Source organism: Phyllobates terribilis, unplaced genomic scaffold, assembly GCF_046119375.1.
Source record: "Phyllobates terribilis strain yellow unplaced genomic scaffold, ASM4611937v1 Scaffold_7__3_contigs__length_470593459, whole genome shotgun sequence".
NCBI classification, from domain to species: Eukaryota; Metazoa; Chordata; class Amphibia; order Anura; family Dendrobatidae; genus Phyllobates; species Phyllobates terribilis.
In genome coordinates, this window is record NW_027362767.1 from 99,094,697 (window position 1) to 99,115,325 (window position 20,629).

Consider the following 20,629-nt stretch of genomic DNA (forward strand, 5'->3'; position numbering starts at 1 on the left):
AGTACATATAGCCGGAAACTTCATCACAAATATCATCATAGTCTTTGCAAGATTCATCATATATTTTCCAAGTAGAAATAATATTAAGAACAGAAAAGATCTCATTGTGCCAGAGGGGCCAAAAGATATAAATGCAAGAGTTTATGGGAAAGAAGCAGCAAATAAACTAAAAAAAATTATTAAACCAAATGTTTAAGGGGAAGAATTTACAACTGCAGAGGCATGTTCCTTTAAATGTCCAGAACGGTTTATTGGCTTCATAAACCGGTCAGATAGTAAAATGCAATCAAACAGCCTTTAGGGCAGGCAAAAACAAATAAAACAGTCCTTTAAGCAAAGTGTCTGGTAAACCGGACCTATGGTCACACAGGCTGGTACGTGTCCAGCACACAGCACAGTCTGGAGACAACACACAGGAGGCCTTCACCCTCCAAACACAGACCATGTGCCAAACAACAGCCTCCATTAAATAGGATGTTAACCACTTTCCGACGACGTCAGTAATAGTACGTAGCTGCGCCCTGGGACTTATGGACCAGCAAGTACTATTAAGCATAATGCGATCACGCCTGCACACAAGCGGTGCGGGGCGATCGCCGCCGGGTGTCAGCTGATTGTCACGGCTGACACCCGGTGCTATGTGCAGGGAGCGGTCCTGCACCGCTCCCTGCACATTAACCCCCGCAATGCTGCGATTTAAGTCTATCGCAGCATTGCGGTGGCAAGGGGAAGCGTCCCACGGTGTCTGCGGCAGCTTCCGGATGTTGTCATGATGACCCGATGTCGTCATGACAACATCCGGGTCACCAGGAGGCAGGACGTTACTTTGGTCATGCGCAGTGCATGACCAAAGTAATGTCTCTCTGTGTGCAGTGCTGACAGGCTGCATGGCATAGGGAGCTGCTGCTGCTCTCTATGCCATGCAGCCAAACAGGCTGCAAAAAGTGAAAGTCCCATAGTGGGACATAGTGTAAAAGTTAAAAAAAAGTAGAAAAGTGAAAACAAAAAATTGTAAAAATATAAAAAAAAAATGAAAAAAAGAATCCCCAGAAAATAAAAATATATTGAACCCATAATATTTATTTATCATGAAAAAAATAAATAAACCAATAAAAGTACACATATTTGGTATCGCCGAGTCCGGAACGACCTGACCTATAAAACTGTTCCACTAGTTAACCCCTTTAGTTAACACGGTAAAAAAAAACGAAGCAAAAAAACAATGCTTTGTCATCATACCGCCAAACAAAAAATGCAATAACACGAGATCAAAAAGAATATAAATAAAAATGGCACCACTGAAAACGTCATCTTGTCCTGCAAAAAACAAGATGCCATACAGCTATATCACCCGAAAAATAAAAAAGTTATAGCTCTCAGAATAAAGCGATACAAAAAATTATTTTTTCTAGAAAATAGTTTTTATTGTGTAAAAGCGCCAAAACATAAAAAAAAATATAAATGTGGTACCGCTGTAAACGCACTGACCCGAAGAATAAATCTGCCTTATCAATTTTACCACACGCGGAGCGGCATAAAAAATCCCCCATAAAAACAATTTCGGAATTGCTGTTTTTTGTTTATTCTGCCTCCCAAAAATCGGAATAGAAAATGATCAAAAAATGTCACATGCCCAGAAATGGTACCAATAAAAACATCAACTTGTCCCGCAAAAAACAAGATGTCACATGACTCTGTTGGCCAAAATATGGAAAAATTATAGCTCTCAAAATATGGTGATGCAAAAACTAGTCTTTGCAAAAAAAAGCGTCTTTTAGTGTGTGACAGCTGTCAATCATAAAAACCCGATATGAATCTGGCATCGGTGTAATCGCACCGACCCGAAGAATAAAGTCGTCTAATCACTTATACCACACGAGGGACGGTGTAAAAAAGTAAACTTTAGGGTTAGGGTTGTATTAGGGTTGGGCTAGGGTTAGGGTTGTGTTAGGGTTAGGGTTGTGCTAGGGTTAGGGTTGTGCTAGGGTTAGGGTTGTGCTAGGGTTAGGGTTGTGCTAGGGTTAGGGTTGGGATGGGGTTAGGGTTGGGGTTGTGCTGGGTTAGGGGTTAGGGTTGGGGTTGGGGTTAAGGTTGGGCTAAGGCTAGGGTTAGGGTTGGGCTAGGATTGGGGTTGTATTAGGGTTGGGGTTAGGTTTGGGATTTTTTCAAAAGTAAAGAAAAAAAAATGATGACAAAATGGCGACCAGTGTTGAGCGCAAGTGCTCGCTACTTGAGTTTGCATCGGGTGCTCGTGTATGCACTGAGTATCGTGGGTGTTCAAGTAACATGCTCAAGTCTCTGCCCCATATGCTTAGCAGCCAAAAAAAACGTTGCCGAGATCGCCTGCCATGCACGAGCAATCCCTACATGTTTTTTTTTGGGTGTCTAACAACCGTGAAACATGCGGGGCAGCGACTCGAGCATGTCACTCGAGCACCCGTAATACATGGTGCATACCCGAGTACCCGATGCAAACTCAAGTAGAGAGCAATTGCGCTCAAGACTAATGACAACTTATTCAATATGATGACCTAATGTTATCAAATTCTGTCATACCCTCTGGGTTCAAAATGTACACTATACCCCTTGATAAAATCCTTGAGGGGGTCTAGTTTCCAAAATGGAGTCAATTGTGGGGGGTTTCCACTATTTAGGCACATCAGGGGCTCCCGAAATGCGACATGGCATTCGCTCTTGATTCCAGCCAATTTTGCGTTCAAAAAGTCACACAGTGCTCTTTCCCTTCTGAACCCTGACGGGCGCCCAAACAGTGTATTTTCCCCACATATGGGGTATTGGCGTACTCAAGAGAAATTCCACAACAGTTTTTATGCTCCATTTTCTCCTCTTACCATTGTGAAAATAAAAAATTTGGGGCTAAAAGATTATTTTTGTGGAAAAAGTTAGATTTTTTTATTTTCACGGCTTCATGTTATAAACTTCTGTAAAGCACCTGGGGGTTAATGGTGCTCACCACACATCTAGACAAGTTCCCTGAGGGGTCTAGTTTCCAAAATGGTATCACTTGTGGGGGGTTTCCACTGTTTAGGCACATCAGGTGCTCTCTAAAAGCAACATGGCATCCGCTAATTATTCAAGCAAATTTTACATTCAAAAAGTCAAATGGCGCTCATTCTCTTCCGAACCCTGCCGTGCGCCCAAGCAGTGGTTTTCCCCCACATATTGGGTATTGGCTTACTTAGGAGAGATTGCACAACAAGTTGCATGGTGCAATTTCTCCTGTTACCCTTATGAAAATGCAAAACTGGGGGCTGAAAAACATTTTTGTGAGAAAAATGTGAAAATTTTATATTCACAGCTCCATGTTATAAACTTCTGTGAAGCACCTGGGGGTTCAAGGTGCTCACCATACATCTAGATAAGTTCCCTGAGGGGTCTAGTTTCCAAAATGGTGTCACTTGTGGGCGGTTTCCACTGTTTAGGCACATCAGGGGCTCTCTAAACGCAACATGGCATCCGCTAATTATTCAAGCAAATTTTACATTCAAAAAGTCAAATGGCGCTCCTTCCCTTCTGAGCCCCGCCGTGCACCCAAACAGTATTTTTTCCCCACGTATTGGGTATCTGCGTGCTCAGAAGAATTTGCACAACAAATTTTGGGGTCTATTTTTTCCTGTTACCCCTGCAAAATTAAAAAAATTGGGGTCTAAAGTAACATTTTTGTGAAAAAAGTTGAATGTTCATTTTTTTCTTCCCCATTCCAAAAATCCCTGTGAAGCACGTGAAGGGTTAATAAAGTTCTTGAATGTGGTTTTGAGCACCTTGAGGGGTGCAGTTTTTAGAATGGTGTCACTTTTTGGTATTTTCTGTCATAAAGGCCCCTCAAAGTCACTTCAAATGTGATGTGGTCCCTAAAAAAATGGTTTTGCAAATTTTGTTGTAAAAATGAGAAATCACTGGTCAACTTTTAACCCTTATAGCTCCCTAATAAAAAAAAAATTTGGTTCCAAAATTGTATTCATGTAAAGTAGACATGTGGGAAATGTTATTTATTAATGTGTGATTTATGTGTGATATATCTCTGTGATTTAAGGGCATAAAAATTAAAATTTTGAAAATTGCGAAATTTTCAAAATTCTCGCCAAATTTCCGATTTTTTTCACAAATAAACGCAAGTGATATTGAAGAAATTTTACCACAATCATGAAGTACAATATATCATGAAAAAATAATCTCAGAATCAGGGGGATCCGTTGAAGCATTCCAGAGGTATTACCTCATAAAGTGACAGTAGTCAGATTTGTAAAAATTGGCCCCGTGATTAACGTGCAAACCACCCTTGGGGGTAAAGGGGTTAACCACACCCAGAGGTGAGGTATGTGGGTAGCAAGACCCACCCATCTCTTCACAGCTACCCTTAACCCGGTCCCAGGTGCACCAATTAGTGCCCTTAGTGCTTACATGTGAAGTGACCGCGGGCAAGGCCGCGCGTTGGTATCTATGATCTGGCCCAGCAAGATCCCCACACACAGACTCTATCTTGATAACCGTATCTTTACTTGTATACATTTTTAACATAGCAGAACACAATAAATGACAACCGTAAATGTTCACAGCAATAACGTGTACTTATAAGCTGACCCTCACTGTCCCTACTCACACGTTACCAGTCCTTTACTCCAGAAGGATGTGTACCCCGTCGCAGGCCTGTCTGTCTTTGCAGGAAGGGTCCCAGCCGAAGAAGACAGGAACAACAAATTTCACTGAAAGAAAGGAATACTTCAGCCTCTCGCCAGAGATCCCGCTTACAGTCTCTCTGATCCGGATAGCAGCTCTTGTGGATTCCCTTGTGTAGTCCACACTCCAGTAGCGGGGAGTGTAACAGCTGAATCCTTCAGCAGTGCGGAAGCTGGGGAAAGCTCTAAGGAAAAGATGTCAGATAACAGCAGCCACGTTGAGAGTATCCTCTAAGGCACACACGAGGACCTGCACACCGTCCTGGTTCTTTTCACAGACTCTCTCAGACTCTCCGCACGCTTTTTCCTGCTTCTCACTCTGGTCACGTGACTCTCTAGGGCGGGACACAGGAGACTCAGTCTTTTTCTCTGCCATCACACCCTGCGCAGGTGCAACCTCTGGCCACAAGGTGGCAACACCATCCTGCGTAATCATTTCTGTCACAGGCTCTATCTCAGGGTTCCCCAACTCCAGTCCTCAAGGCCCACCAACAGGTCATGTTTTCAGGATTTCCTTAGTATTACACAGGTGATAATTGCATCACCTGCACAGGCAATAATTCCATCACCTGTGCAATACTAAGGAAATCCTGAAAACATGACCTGTTGGTGGGCCTTGAGGACTGGAGTTGGGGAACCCTGCTCTATCTCAATTATCACAGAACAGCCAGAGCCTGCCAGCTCACTACACATGCACTAGAGAAAATACTTTGGTTACATCATGGAGACCAGTCATCTCTGTGATACATACCTCCCATCGACTACTCGACCATTAGCCACCTTACAATACATACATACGTTTGGCACATACAGCTGTTTGGCACATACATACATACACACTTTTGACACATACAGCATGCAGCTGTGTTTTTCTAGTCCCTCCTTCATGCTGTATGTATGCTCAGTTCAGCTAAGTCTGCAATTGTATTTAATGGGAAGAGTGGAGTAAGCCGCTGTCACACATTTCTGGCGCAGCCTATTTCTTAGAAGTATAATGAATCAGACATGTTGGAATTTAACATACCCAATCCTTTTTTCTGTTAAAGGTGTAATCCAGGAATATATTATTTTTTTACTATGAAATGAGGCAAAAAACTAACATGCAGGTAGTCACTAACTACCTGCCTGTTCTACCCAGCGCTGGCTGCTCCTGTCTGCACACTGTGTACCGAGGAGGTCTCTCTAAGGATACAGCGGGCCAAGGACAAAGAATACTAGCAGACAATTTGTTGGGAAACACCTATTTACTAAGAACAGAAACTGGGTTGCCCCGGCAATGCAAGAAAGGAACACAAATAAAACTTCATCCACACCTAGCTCAAGACAGCCAGGACCCCTGTGCTGCACAACCGACAGGACCAGGATGTACTAACAGGTGAACTATAATTTGCCTAACTAGGGGTTCCACTTAATGCGGTAACCGAGTGTTACCCAAGGCAATTATGTAATCAGATGGGTGCACGAAGCAGCCCCTGCAGTGGTTGCAGGGCAAAAGTTCACAAACTTAACAACACTCTACGTTTACAATACTGTTATTCTATCTATACACAAGCTCACCACAAGGGGGAGTCTCTAGCTAAGGTTCACCCAGAACTGCTAGCAAACAATGTCACTAAATGAGGACCTGTGTTTGGCGCCAAACTCTTCCTGCTATTTGCATGCATGCATCCACTGGGATCCCTGTGGTGCGGCCTGAGCTCAGGACTTACAGGCCGTTAACTGTTCTCTGAAAAAGCTGTCTAAAAGTCTGATCGGGCACTTAACTGGGAGACCGAGGAGAGGATCTGGAGATTAAACAGGAGCGCAGTTTCAGTCTGTCAGGCTGGCAGATGGGCCTTCACATCACACAGATACCTTGGGGGAATCCAACTCTGCATCCAACCGTAGTCCCCCCACCCCCACCCCCCCATTCAAAGTGATTCTTTCTCTCTGGCAGGAGTCACAGGCAAAGCTTCACATTTGCTCAAAGTTCTGTTCCGCTCCCAGCACGCTGCACACACAGAGCTTTGGATGCAGCACCACAATCTGCCTCCTCTCCTCACTACCTGCTTTTACTCACTACCATCAAGTTCACCAGAGTCACTTTCAGAGGCAATAGAGACCTCTTGTGGCCGGAGGCTGATACCGCAGCAATGTCCACACATCTCCCTCTCACATGTTGGCGGTTCAGCTGCTCCACGTCAACAGAGCATTTCTTCCTCTCCCGGGCTCTTCTGTCGACGGGGCGTGACTGACGACATCATGCTGATTGATGCTGAAGTTAGGCAGCAGGGAGCCAGCTGTCAATCACCGACATTGGCAGTCACGCCCTGTCAACAGCAGAGTAGAAGAGAAGCCGCTACTCTGTCAAAGTGATGTCAACTGAAGCTGCGGAATCACCGGCAGTAGAGGGCTGTGATCACTCTGTGCCAGCAGAGATCAGCACTGGGCACAATAGGCAGGTAGTTAGCTGCTAACAACCTGCCTGTTAGTTCTTAGGCCCATAGTAAAAAAAAAATAACATAGTCCTGGATAATCCCTTTAAAATCTGAGGAATGAATGTCGAACAAACAGCTAATACACATTGGATGGTCAACCAGTCCTATGGAAATTGTCAGTTCAGCTGACATTATTGTAGGGTGTGCAATCAGTTTTAGAGTGATTTTGAAGAACCTTTAACTTGAGTGATTATCATTTAAAATGTCTTAAAAGGATTGTTCAGTACTTTAATATTGATGACCTATTTTTAGGATAGACCATCAATATCAGATCGATTGGGTATGCGACATTTGGCACCCCCACCGATCAGCTGTTCCTGGTGCTGGCAGTGGCCGGATGTGCTCAGCTGCGGAGCGGAACAGCATAGTGCCGAGTACCACAAATCAGCTCCTTATTCAAATGAAATTGGCCATGCTGGATCCTTATCTCTACCATCATCATTTGTACGGGAGAGTTGGTAGGCTCTTATATACATTAGACTGTCCGCCGAGCCGGCCAATATCGTTAGGTTCGGTCAAAGTTAGTCTAATATGTTTGGGGGCCTCTAGAGTTGCTGTTTTGAACTGTAGGCCGAGCATATATCCATACTCCTGTGCGAACTTCTATGCTCCCATCTCTTATGCTCAGACACTATTAGAAACTTTCTCCCTGTCTGAGCATAGGGGAGGAGAGCAGAGTTGCTCATACAGGAGTACGGACACTTATGTAAGCGCTGCTCTGAAGCTGGCCAGATCCCTGTATCTAATGAGCTTCAGTGTCCTAGTGTTCCTCTGATGTTGCCAGAGGTCAAGCAGGCTCTAGTTGCAGCATCAGGGAGATCACAGTTTTGGCTGGTGGCGCTATCATATTATTGGTCTGAACTGTGAATTAATCAGGAGTACACTGTCCCCCCACTGACAAGCAGGAGGCTCGGGAGCTGTGTGCTCCTGAAACTAAAAGAGAAGACAACCCCTTGAAGTCAGATGACCATATTTTCACTCACTCTTGTTTGTGTGTACAACAAACTAAGCAGGGACAGGACCAGGTTTGTTTGAGTGGCGGGCAGCTCCTACACCTGTCCACGATGCGGGCGGGGGGACACGGACCCAATCACGTTTGCAATTGATGTGACTTGTCTAGGATATGAAAAATGAATGTAGCCTAGCTGATCACAAGCTGGAGTACTGAAAAGGGTTCTACTATTCTTGGTCCACGCTGTATGAATAAAGTGAATTTTAATATGAAGTTGCAAGATTGGTCACAGTTTGCAGACAGAAGAGATCAGTGATAGTCTTTACATGGTCCTTGCAATGCAAAATTGGAGTAGTTGCATCTGTCCTGGATATTTTTGGGGACTTGTTCACTTTGAACACAAATCTTTCTAGCCTACTTGACCCAAAAAATGTCATTACTTTGTTATTTAGGAAATCAAATTAACTAGAATAGTCATACAATTCTCTGCTCCTTGGAAACACATAACATTGTGGGTTATAGTTAATTTAGTGACAAAATTTATAATTGGTGGAGAAAGGTTGAACTTTATGGACCTAGGTCTTTTTTTCAACGTATCTAACTCCTTAAATGTTATGAATTTGCTATAAATATATATAATATACAACCGAAAAACATGTACAACCATTGACACATGAAAGTATGTACAATAATGAACGATCTTGGGCATTATTAATTTAAGGAAAACTGTCCAAATTCATCGCAGCAGCAACTTCTTCTCCCATGATAGTCATGAAAACAATTATGGAAGAGCAGAGGATACTGAAGGTAGTGTGGATGAAGATGGGGATGGATTGCTCTGAGATTCTTTATTGATCATATGAGTGGCATTAACCATTCCTTGAAATAGCTCTGGAAGTGATAATCCTGATAAAGAACCACTGATGGACTATGTGTCTGCACTTGGGACGCTGGCGCAGGATGCAGGGAAAAGATAACATCTTACTCTGCCCATAGAGGACTTGTCGGCTGAATGAAAATATTCATTGATAATTTATGGCGGAGATAGATTAAGTGAGCATGCCCGTGTGTGTTTTCCTTCAGCTCTGATCACCTTTCATGTCTAATTAACTCTTTAACCATTGGATAGGCTTTATTCAGAACTTGTTTGTGTGACTTTGAATGTATTTTTCTTGTAACTAGTTACTCTTAGCTTTCATCTTTAAGGCCTTTACTGTCAGTCGAGCAGTGGTGACTTCAATGCTGTGGTTGAGCAATGTTCTCCAGAAAAATCATGGTTTTCTTGAAAGATGTAGACTTTTTCCTATAAGACTGCTTGAAGAAAGTGTCTTCTAAAACTGGCAGTAGGTTTGAGAGTTGATTTTGAGTCCATCTTCAACCCGAAAAGGTCCAACTAGCTCATCTTTAATAACACCAGCTCATAGCATTACCCACATCCACCTTGCTAGCATCTGAGTCAAAGTGGAGGTCTGTGCCTTCACAGATCTAGCTACGGTCCATCCATCTGGTCCATCAGTCACTGTCATTTCATCAGTCCATAAAACCTTTGACAAATCTGTCTTCAGATAATCCTTGGTCTTAGCCCAGTTTTGACATTTCAGCTTCTGTGTCTTGTTGAGTATTAGTCGGGTTTCAGCCTTCCTTATCTTGGCCATGTATTGGCCATGGAGGTTAGTAATTGAGCACATGGTGTGTAGGGAAAACTGTTTAAGGTACTTTCATACTGTAAGATAACTTTTGGGGAATTTTTGGTGATATTGAAATCCTCTACAGTGGCCAGATTTAGTGCTATTATTTTATTCTCTCTATCCCACCCCAAAAAGAATCACACATTATGCTACTGCATCTGCATAAGGCAAGTGTAACACCTGATCCTGGTAAAAAGTGGATGGATCTTTGGATTTTCTACTTCTATGCCTACATTTTTCAATTAAACCTGGCTATTTTGTTTTAGACTTCTCTCCAACTTGTACGCCCTTTGCATCCTGTAAGGAATACAGTGTGTGGATACAGTAGGTTTTGTTGGTGTTATTGTCTCACCTAGGGAGGTGGATTCTTTACGCCGCAGATCTGGATAGACAACACGGACAGAATGGGATGGTACAGTCCGTAATACTCGCTGGATAGAACAGCAAGTACAGCTGGGTATGCTGTACGGCAGGCAGACAACAGAAGCAGGAAACACCAGAAGACACAGAGGCAGGAGTGACACACACAGGAGCTAAAGATGAAAAGTCAATTCAAGAGTTGCAACAGTGTTAGTAGTGTGAACAGCTCCAGACAAAAGTTTGTTATGCTTACAGAAGAGGAAAGGTTAACCAGAAAACAAATGGATAGATGTTGATATACAGCAACGAGTAAGCACTGGCAACACTTTTCACATATCTATGACAGTCTGCTGGCAAACACTTCAGCAGCACTTCCTTCACAAGGCACAACCTTTTAGTATTTTTTAATAGTACAGCTCAGCACACATTTACAGTGTTCTTCACAATCACAACCCCTTCTTACAGTCACCTCTCTCGACAGTGCTACCTTGAAGTAGCTCTTGTCTGGCAACGTATATATTTTTGCAGCCTCAGTTAAAGTTTTACAGTTCCTCACACGCAGGCACTTATATCTGTCTCTGATGGGGTATTTCCATTCACACTCAGGCTTTCTTGTCTGGCAATCCTCACAAGTAGGAATAAACCTCTATGCTCCTCTCTGCTCAATCTAATGTTTGATTTTTATGACGGTAAAACTTTGCCTTGTTGGAGGATACATTCTTCACTCACAGGGATAATCCTCTATTGTTTGCTCTGAGGTGGCAATCCTTGTCCTCTCTCTGTAATGGCAGCTCTCTTATTCGGGAGAGCACATCTCTTTTTCTTGTGACTGCGCACAATAGAGATTTTTACATGTTCCTTTTGTAACCTACCTAGCTACCTGGGGTAGCGTACCGATTGACAAGTGTTACACACAATTAGAAAAAAAAACATAGATGGTCCAGATTAAAGTTTGAAAACATCAGAAATTAAAATCCGTTATTTATTGGTTGTGATTAAATCATGGTGATACAGCACACATAGAAAACCAATGCGTTTCAAATGTAATAATGTTCTCAATCTTGTCAACACTAAGAACGCGAAATGCGTTGCTTTTCTTCATGCACTGTATCACCATGTTTTAATTGCAACCAATAAATAATGGATTTTAATTGCTGATGTTTTCATGCTTAAAGCTGGACCATCCATGATTATTTTCTAATAGCTCAATGCTTCAGCCAGTGGTGTGGTTCCATGATTCAGAGTTATTCACTTTACAGGACAGGTGAGCTGGCCTCAACTTCTTTATTTCCTTAGTGTTACTCACCCCTCACTTGCTAGCTTTTGTACTGGGCTTTTCCATTTCTTCTACCCACAGTTCCTCTGCAAACTCCTTTTGCTGTCCAGGTTAAAACAGTACAGCTCCCAATCAAAGGACCTAGAATATATAGAAGGAAGGAGCATCTACATAGTCAAATAGAAATTTAAATAGATAAAGTTTACATGCAAAAAAAATCTTCACATCCAAAATATACGAGAGAGCATGAAACTTCATCAGTACTTAAATATAAATAATGCAAGTCAATGGGAAGGGAAGCTATCAGGGCATCTTTTTGAGCATTTTCCTAGTGTTTTTGCTTGAAAGACCACGAGCAGTTTATTAATTGTTGAATAGAGTTTAAAAAAAAGTCCAGAAGAAGTTAGTAAAAAGACAAAAAAAATGTTAAAAAACCTGACGATGGTCAAAAACATTGAAGAAGCACGCAGGACACATCCAAAAAAACCACACAAAAAATATGATTTCGGGGGGGAAAAAAAAAGTGCTTCCCAAAGTATCTTCCTCTGGAAAAACTCAGTGGGTTTGCTTGTCTGAAAAAGACATCGTGTGAACATACCCTTAATACTGTGATGCTTAAGGTATTTTTCGGACTATAAGATGGACTTCCACCCCGAAATTTTGGGGGAAAATTGGGGTGCGTATTATAGATCAAATATAGTTTACCGGAAAGGGCGGTGGCAGGAGTCGGGCGATACTACGGGCGATGCTGCGGGTCCTGCGCTTGGAGGAGGGGAGACAATCTCTCAAACTGCGCTGGCAGCGTCTCTGGTGGCCATTTTCCTAGAGTCCACCGCTTAGAGAACATGGAAGTGCGGGGGCTCTGGACTTTCACAAAATGCCGGCAGAGCCCCCGCACAGCCAAGGACCATCAGACACCCCCTCTTACCACCCTGTGACACGCAGCGTCGCACCTCCAGACATCTCCTCCTCCAAGCGCAGGACCCGCACAATCGCCCGCAGTATCGCCAAACTCCTGCAGCTAAGCAGCCCCTTCTTCCAGCCTGGGATGGGACTCCCAGCATCACCCTGCAGCGTCGCACCTCCGAACACCTCCTGTGTCCCCGCTCCATCACCACCGCCAGTAAGCTGAATTCAGACTGTAAGACAGACCCCCATTTGACGCATTAAAAATTTTTCCCCTATTTTCCTCCTGAAAATGTGGGGTGCGTCTTATGGTCTGGTGCGTCTTATAGTCTGAAAAATATGGTAATTATCACTGTTATGTGTGACGCTGAGTCACTGCTCATGGACAAGCCGTAAGTCGGGATAGTCAAAAAGTCCAAGGTCAAATGCCAGGAGGGTACATCATAAACAAAGGGAATAGAAAAAGGAGTAGTCAGGTAATGGTCTGAGGTCAAAATACCAGGAGGATAGTGGATGAGAGCAAAGGGGTTAAACAGACGGACGGTCAGAACGAGGTCCAAGGTCAGGTAACAAAAGATCATCAAGCAAAACACTAGGCACGACGAAAACCAACCATACTTAGGTGAGGCTACGTCTGGCAGAGATCTGGGACTAACAGCCTAGATAAGTAGCCGAACAAGCACCTGTGACAAGAAACACCTGGAGACAGCCCAGCACCTCCCAGTCTCAAATTGGACTGCAGAGCTGTCAATCAAAACACCGACCACTCAGCACGCCCCTGTACCAGACTGAACACTGAGCTGTCAATTAAAGTACTAATAGCTTCAGCACGCCTCTTTACCAGATTAAACGCCTGAGCCATCAGTTCCCTTGTATAAAAAAACGTCATCATATAGGTGACTCCACATGAACCAAAACAAAAAAATGTACTTTAAGTAATTTGTTTTTTACATTGTCCACTTGGTTGTTATACTATGAAAAATGTATTAACTTTTTTTTATAAAAATATTTATGTAAAAAAATGAGTTACACAATGTAAAAGATGTCCAGTGTTTCAGCATGGTGCATGGTGTAATTCTTTAATCCCCTTAAAGATGTGGCTCTCAGAAGCCTTAATGTGCTATTGTACTTTCAGAAAATTTTTAGAGGTCACAGAGTCATATCCAGTGTCGGACTGGGTTGGCAAAGCCCCACCAGTAACATTGATTCTTGGGCTCCGCTGTTCAGTTAAATGCACAAAAAACCTGACCCTAGTACATGTGGCGCCCATGTCTATAGTGCCACAAAATGCCTGTTATATAATTCATATATATTGCCAGCAATGGTGAGGGATAGGTTCTCTGCTGTTTTCATTATGTGTCACCCTGGCCTGGATGCCATAAAATGTATTAAGGCTGAGTTCACACGATGCGTATTTCATGCGTTTCCGCGGCGTTTTTGCAGTTGCGTAAACGCCGCGGAAACGCATGAAAAACGCATGGTAGAAGGGAAGCAATGTTCCCCAATGGAAATCCGCATGTGCTGTGCCCATGATGCGGATTTTTCCGCAGCGTGAACGCTGCGGTCAAAAATCCGCAGCATGTCAATTAATTTTGCGGAAACGCGGCGATTTCGCCGCCATTGACTTGCATTAGAACGCGCCAATTCCGCAAGACAGCATCTGTACTTGCGCTATTGGCGCGTTCTAATATGCGGATGGTACCCGGGTGTGGAGGAGAGGAGAGTCTCATCCACACCCAGGTACCATTAAAAAAGCTGTAAAAAAAGAATAAAATAAAAAATAAATGTATTCTTACCTTCTGTCGGCCCGCGCAGCGCTCCCGCTTGGTTCCCGGCACTTGCAGTGAGTTGTAGGACCTGCGCTGACGTCAGAGTCATGTGACGGGTCACGTGACGCTGACGTCGGCAGGTCTTTCAATTCAAAGTTGCCGGCAGCCGGGAACTTTGTAAAGCAGGACAGCGCGGGCCATCGGAGGTAAGTATATACACTCTCTCGGGTCACACTATATAAATCCATGCTGTTTGCATGGATTTATATAGTGTGACCTAGTTGTCAAGCACTTTCCAGGTGATGCTAAAATCGCCTGGAAAGCGCTTGTCAATCTGCATGCGGAAACGCATGTGAATCTGCATGTGGATCCGCATGTATTCTGCAGGAAAAACGCATGCACGATCTGCATGCGTTTTTTCTGCCAGGGAGATGCAGAAATGATGCAGAAATTTTCTGCTTCATTTCTGCATCGTGTGCACATACCCTAAAGCTGTGTCTGAGAGCAAGGGGGAGGTTCTCTAGTTAGGGTAACATTAGCATGCAGTACCTCCTGTCTCAGGCCAGTAGGGGGAGCAGGCTGCCCCTATAAAAGCTGGTACTGGGGGCAGGGTTAGAGGGAACTTGAAGGCCTGTCTCAGGACTGAGACTTGTCCCAGAGCAGAGCAGGGACAGACAGTTTTGTATTGCACCTAAGAGGAAGTGTGGCAGGAGGAGAGCCACAAGCCAGAGACAAGAGGCGAAGAGAGCCTGTCTTGGCAGATAAAAGACTTACTTTACCAGACTTTGGTGTCTGAGGCTGGGAGGATTCTACATCCTCCAGCAGATAACCAGTTCGCAGGGGACTGTATATTCCTTGGCCTAAGAAGCCTGGAGGCCCTGCCACAACCGAAGGGACCAGTAAAGCCGTACAAGGCTGGGAGCAGAAAGGAACCCACGTCGCAGGCCATACAGGCGAGAATACACGGAAAGCTCGGAAACGTGGGCTGTTACCCTATAAGGAGGAGATAGCCAGAAGGAGCGCAGAAAGCACGGTAGGCCTACACCCTCACCCTGACCAGGGCCAATTTCCCCGTTGCTCTCAGACATCCAGGTCCCCTCCTAGCTGGGACTGTTTGTGGGTCAATTTACCTGTTCTAGTAAAGACCCTGGACTGCAACCTGTTGTCTGTGTGCTCCTTGCTCCTCCAGCACTATCAGCACTGGGACTCTCACTACCATCACTCCCACCATCCATTATACTGCCCTGGGGCCGCACTCTTCCCGTGGGGAGTCATACTACCCTAGCTGCACACCTCATCAGCCCCAGCGGTCTGCATGCAGCGGCGGTTCCTAATAACCGCAATCCACGGGTGGCGTAGTCGGACATTATCAGCAGAACGTAGCAGACTATCACTGGCCTGACCACCCTGAGCCACGGAACCGGGTCGCCACTACTACCCCCATCGTTCCCCTATTGCCCGGATCCGAGTGCCCCACGGCCCAGGGGGCGAGTCAGCTTTGGCGTAGTCGGCAGGATTTCGTGCCCGCAACCACCGGGTACTGCGTGCCTGAAAAAGACTTTTGTAACTTACCTGTGGCGAAGTTTCCCGCCGTCCGGAGTCGTTTCCCGCCATCCGGAGCCGATTCCCGCCATCAGATGCCATCTTGGACCGTTTCCCGCCGTCTTCTGCCGTCTTCCCGCCATCCGCAGCTGTTTCCCGCCATCGGACGCCATCTTCAGGACGCCGCGCGGGAAGAAGAGGGGCGTGGACGTCAAAACCGCACGAGATCCGAAGCTCCACCCCACGCACCGACGCTGCGCAAGGTCCTGGAAGGGAGAGAGAGCGACGCTGACGTCATCAGGACGCGACGCCAGGTCCTCGTCCATAGCAGCAGCAGCGGAGCCGCGGCCTACAGAAGAGGATCGTCGGAAGGTAGGCCACGCTTAACTAGGGGGGAGGAAGATGTCGGATACAGAGGCGCCCACTACCACCAACGCAGCTGCAGCAGCGGTGATGCCCTTTTCCCTGCCCTACATCCCTGGAGCGGCCTGGCTGCCCAAGTACTCAGGGGAACCCCATGCCCTAACTGACTTTAAGGAAAGGCTGTACAGTTTGTTCCAGGTTTACCCCCTGACAGAGGAACAGAAGGTCAGCATATTGACAGGGCAGTTAGCTGGCGCAGCCCAAATGGAGGTAAAATCATGGCCCACTGAGGAGAAAAGGACTGTGAAGGGTATTCTGGCCCGGCTGTGGGGTACCTTTGACACACGTACCTCCGCTGAGATTAAAATGAGGTTCTATCGATGTAAGCAGCGGGCACAGGACAGCATCAGAGACTATGCCCTAAATCTGCAGGAAGCCTTGAGGGCTATTCAACAAACTGACCCTGGCAGTGTGCAGGAAACGGATAAGCTGCTAACAGAACAATTCATAGAAGGTCTGCTGTCTAGTGCCCACAGGGCCCAACTGCGCCTCATGTTCTTTCAGAACCCTGACCTGACCTTTGCCCAATTTAAGGACAGGGCCATAAGGGTGCTCCGTGAATCTGCAACCAGTGGCGCTATAAACCCCCGGCGCCCTGCTCTCACCTACCACCAGGAGGCGGCGCCCTCCTCTATGGACCCCGTGGGGGCTGATGCACAGGCCCTGAACCAAGCTCCGTCGAAAGACCTGCACCACCAAGTCCAGGAGCTGACCAGGAGCGTCGCGGTGTTGACCAGGACCGTCCAGGCGTTGCAAGTGGACCCGTCAAGACCCATCGAGCTGGCTTCAAGTCCGGAGGATGTCCCATGGCGTCGACAGAGGAGGATCCCGTCGTTCCGAGGGAGGCCCACAGACCGCTACGCAGAGGATGGACAGCCCATTTGCCGTCGATGCAACCAGCCCGGACACATTTCCAGGTACTGTAATTTAAACGGGTCCAACCTGGGGCAGAGGGCCAACCCCCAGGCATAAGATCACCAGGCCCTTATAATTGGCGCGATAAGTACGTTGGGGGGCGCCCGGTTTTACCCGTGGTGCTGGACGGTATCCCCATGAGCGCCTTGCTGGATACTGGGTCACAAGTAACCACTATCCCTTATGTACTTTTTAAGCAGTATTGGACTGATGCTGATATCACACGGTATCCAGACAGTAACTTGAGCATCATCGCCAGTAATGGCTTACCCGTGCCGCAGATGGGGTTCAAGGAGATGACCATTAAGATTGGTAAAGTTGAACTACCGGCACAGGGAGTAATTATTGTGGACATTGACCGACGTGAAAGTCACCCTAAAATAACTGTGGGTACTAACGTAATTGAAAATTGTCTTTCAGAGGTAATTGTAATTCTACAACAGGTGGCGGTGAATGCTAGTTCCAGCCAACAGAGAGTCCTCAACAAGGAGATAAAAGCCCTGATGAGACGGCAGCAGGTAGAACTGTCTGGTGGTGAGATCGGTAGCGTAAGACTGAGTGACCCATTCCCCATTTCCATGCCTCCCAAAAGTGAAATGATGATCTGGTGTCGGACTGCAATCGGGTTGAGAGGTAAAGACTACCAAGCCATGGTAGAACCCGTGTACTCAGACAGCAGGCCCACCATTTTGACAGCCCGGGGGGTGGTTGATGTCCGTCATGGGAGGGTGCCCGTCCGCATCCTCAACATTGGGGAGAGGGAGGTACACTTACCCAGGTACGCTACAGTCGCCAAGCTGTTTGTGGTCGAACACAAAGCTATCAGGGCCGTGGAACCCTTGCCTCCATCTCCTCAGGCGGAGGGTAATGGCTCCCAGAAACAAAAGGAGGACTGGTGCCAGAAACTTCATGTGGGTGCTGACTCCACTCCCCTGCACCAAAAACAAGGAGTCTACCGGGTGGTACAGGAGTACGAGAGAGTCTTTAGTAAGCACCCGCTAGACTTCGGCAGAGTAAAGGGGATAGAACACCACATCCCCACAGGGAGCCACCCACCAATAAAAGAGAGACACAGGCCTGTACCCCCTGCACATTATCAGAACGCCAAGGGCATGCTAAGAGAAATGAAAGAAGCTGGGGTCATTAGAGACAGCTGTAGCCCCTGGGCAGCCCCCTTGGTTCTGGTGAAAAAGAAAGACGGCACCATGAGAATGTGCGTCGACTATAGACAAATCAACCGTATCACCCACAAAGACGCATATCCGCTGCCTAGAATAGAGGAGTCTTTAGCCGCACTAAAATCGGCTAACTTCTTTTCTACTTTGGACCTTACTAGCGGGTACTGGCAGGTTCCTGTGGCAGAGGCTGACAAGGAGAAGACGGCCTTCACCACCCCGATGGGACTGAGCGAGTTCAACTGTATGCCTTTCGGGCTCTGCAACGCACCAGGGACCTTCCAGCGGCTGATGGAATGCTGTCTAGGGCACCGAAACTTCGAGACGGTCCTCCTTTACCTGGACGACGTGATCGTCTATTCGAAGACCTACGAGGACCATCTCAAACACCTGGCTGAGGTGTTCGAAGCCCTGGCAGGCTATGGCCTGAAGGTGAAACCATCGAAGTGTCACCTGCTGAAACCAAAGGTCCAGTACCTAGGGCACGTGGTAAGTGCGGAAGGAGTAGCCCCCGACCCTGACAAGGTCATGGCAATCAAGAGCTGGCCAAGCCCCTCGGACATCAAGGAGGTGAGACAGTTTCTCGGGTTGGTAGGCTACTACCGAAGGTTCATCCCCGGGTTCACTAAGATGGCAGCTCCTATGCAGGACCTCCTGATCGGACAGTCTAAGTCCAGGAGTCAAAAGCCACCCTTCAAGTGGGATAAACCGGAAGAGGAGTCCTTCCGCCAGTAGAAGATGGCCCTCACGGGGGATGAGATCCTGGCCTACCTGATTATGGCCAGCCTTTTATCCTTCACACAGAAGCCAGTAATGTGGGACTGGGAGCCGTACTGTCCCAAAACCAACAGGGCAGAGAAAGGGTGATCGCGTACGCCAGCCGGAAGCTGAGACCCACCGAGAGGAACCCGGAGAATTACAGCTCCTTCAAGCTAGAATTCTTGGCGGTGGTGTGGGCCGTGACGGAACGCTTCAAGCATTACCTGGCCTCCGCAAAGTTCACCGTGTACACGGACAACAACCCGTTGACACGCCTGGACAATGCAAGACTGGGTGCCCTAGAACAGCGGTGGATGGCCCGTCTCTCCAACTATGACTTCGTGATCAAGTACCGGGCCGGCAAAACCAATGCCAACGCTGACGCCCTATCGAGGATGCCTCACTTACCTGAAGGTGACGAAGACCCAGAAGAGCTGGAGGAGGTAGAACTCCCCGCGTTTCACCGGTATGGAGCCGCTCAATACTCCCACCGCGTGAAGGAGGAGGATCTAACAACCGTGATGATAAATCCCCTACCTCACCACAGCTGGGCCGAGACCCAAGATAGTGACCCTGCCATCCGCCTGGTGAAAGATCTGCTGACCCAGGAATATGCCCGCATAGATCCGGATGCTCCAGAGGAAACCAAGCAGCTATGGAAAGAGAAGAGCAAGCTGTTCCTCTACGAAGGCAAGTTGTGCAGAAGGATTGTCAACCACCGGACGCATGAGCTGACCTGGCAAGTCGTGGTCCCAAGACGGGATGCAGCCATGGTCCTGGGGGCTTACCATGACAGAGCGGGACACTTCGGTTGGAAGAAACTGGAGTTCCTGCTAAGAGGAAGGTTCTTTTGGGTCGGCATGAGAGGAGCTGTAGAAAAGTGGTGCAGAGACTGTGGCCCTTGTCACCTGAGGAGGAAGGACCGCACCAGCCAGAAGACACCCTTGAGGCCCATCGTCACCACGCAGCCTCTTGAGCTGGTAGCTCTAGACCACGTCAAGTTGGCTCCAAGCCGGTCAGGGTACATCTACACCCTGACAATCGTGGACCACTATTCCCGTTTTCTCGTGGTGGTCCCGGTAAAAGACTTGACAGCCCAAACAGCGGCCAGAGCCTTCCAGCAATATTTCTGCCGTCCACACGGGTATCCGGAACAGGTCCTGACAGACCAGGGTCCAGCGTTCGAGGCTGAAATCTTCCAGGAGTTCTGCAACCTCTATGGCTGCAAGAAGATTCGGACAACGCCTTACCATCCACAAACCAACGGGATGTGTGAGAAGATGAACAATATAGTTATCGATCTCCTGAAGACGTTGCCCCTGGAGGAACGCAGCCTGTGGCCAGAAAAACTGCCGGACCTGATAGACTTATACAATCATATCCCGGTGAATGCTACCAACTGCACCCCGGCTTACCTGATGCGAGCCAGACCAGGTAAGCTGCCCGTAGACCTGGAGATGGGAGTCCTGACGCCTGAGGACACCTCCCCGGATGCGGACTGGGATACGGAAAGGCAACTGCAGTACAAGAAGGTACAGGAGAGTGTGGAGAAGAGCCTGGCCCAGGTGAGAGAGAAGCAAGAAAGACTCTTCAACCAACATGCCCCTGCTGGTCCCCTAGAACCTGGTGAGCAAGTCCTGAAGCGGAAGAGAAGGCTACATAAGTTGGACGACCAGTGGGAAAGGGAACC